Source organism: Perkinsus marinus (genome assembly GCF_000006405.1).
Source record: "Perkinsus marinus ATCC 50983 genomic scaffold scf_1104296973082, whole genome shotgun sequence".
Lineage (NCBI taxonomy): Eukaryota > Perkinsozoa > Perkinsida > Perkinsidae > Perkinsus > Perkinsus marinus.
In genome coordinates this window covers 1-1,202 of record NW_003201527.1, presented here as the reverse complement: position 1 = coordinate 1,202, position 1,202 = coordinate 1, and the positions used below count along the sequence as shown (strand labels likewise).

Below are 1,202 nucleotides of genomic sequence, written 5' to 3'. Positions count from 1 at the left end.
GTGGTGCGCACCAACGGCTGTGTCTGAGCAATCCGAATTCCGCTCTCGTATCCTGACGGATTGACCAATTACCGCCTAGACCATTTCGGAAGAGTATTCAACTTAAATATCAATCAAAGTTGTTAGCTTCATCGCCCGATTAGTTCAGCTGGATAGAATGTCTGCCTACGGAGTAGATGGTCGTAGTTTCGAATCCTGCATCGGGTATAAATTAATCTCACTTCCTCCATCCATCCTACGTCAACGAAATCGGGCATTCGATGTGAAGCTCCACCTACTTTGCACAAGACGCTGAAGGCAAGCACGTGAGATAGTGGTGCGCACCAACGGCTGTACCTGAGCAATCCAAATTCCGCTCACGCATCCTGAATCAGCCACTCGATGTGAAGCTCCAACTAGTTTACACAAGATGCTGAAGGCAAGCACATGAGATAGTGGTGCGCACCAACGGCTGTACCTGAGCAATCCGAATTCCGCTCATGTATCCTGACGGATTAACCAATTACCGCCTAAACCATTTCGGGAGAGTATTCAACTTGAATATCAATCAAAGTTGCTAGCTTCATCGCCCGATTAGTTCAGCTGGATAGAATGTCTGCCTACGGAGCAGATGGTCGTAGGTTCGAATCCTGCATCGGGTATGAATTAATCTCACTTCCTCCATCCATCGTACGTCAACGAAATCGGGCATTCGATGTGAAGCTCCACCTACTTTGCACAAGACGCTGAAGGCAAGCACGTGAGATAGTGGTGCCCACCAACGGCTGTACCTGAGCAATCTGAATTCCGCTCACGCATCCTGAATCGGCCACTCGATGTGAAGCTCCAACTAGTTTACACAAGATGCTGAAGGCAAGCACATGAGATAGTGGTGCGCACCAACGGCTGTACCTGAGCAATCCGAATTCCGCTTACGTATCCTGACGGATTGACCAATTACCGCCTAAACCATTTCGGAAGAGTATTCAACTTGAATATCAATCAAAGTTCCTAGCTTCATCGCCCGATTAGTTCAGCTGGATAGAATGTCTGCCTACGGAGCAGATGGTCGTAGGTTCGAATCCTGCATCGGGTATACATTAATCTCACTTCCTCTTCATCCATCCTACTTCAATAAAATCGGGCATTCGATGTGAAGCTCCAACTAGTTTACACAAGATGCTGAAGGCAAGCACATGAGATAGTGGTGCGCACCAACGGCT

The 1,202-nt window shown here is 47.9% G+C and overlaps 3 non-coding genes across 3 annotated transcripts; all 3 read left to right on the top strand.

Annotated features, from left to right (window-relative positions):
- Nucleotides 1–133: 133 nt before the first annotated feature.
- Pmar_PMAR022933 lies at nucleotides 134–207 on the top strand. The gene has a single exon. It is a non-coding gene; the product is annotated as a tRNA-Arg (tRNA).
- A 360-nt stretch (nucleotides 208–567) lies between these two features.
- On the top strand, nucleotides 568–641 carry Pmar_PMAR022932. Its single transcript has one exon. It is a non-coding gene; the product is annotated as a tRNA-Arg (tRNA).
- Nucleotides 642–1,001: 360 nt separating this feature from the next.
- Pmar_PMAR022931 lies at nucleotides 1,002–1,075 on the top strand. The gene has a single exon. It is a non-coding gene; the product is annotated as a tRNA-Arg (tRNA).
- Nucleotides 1,076–1,202: the final 127 nt, after the last annotated feature.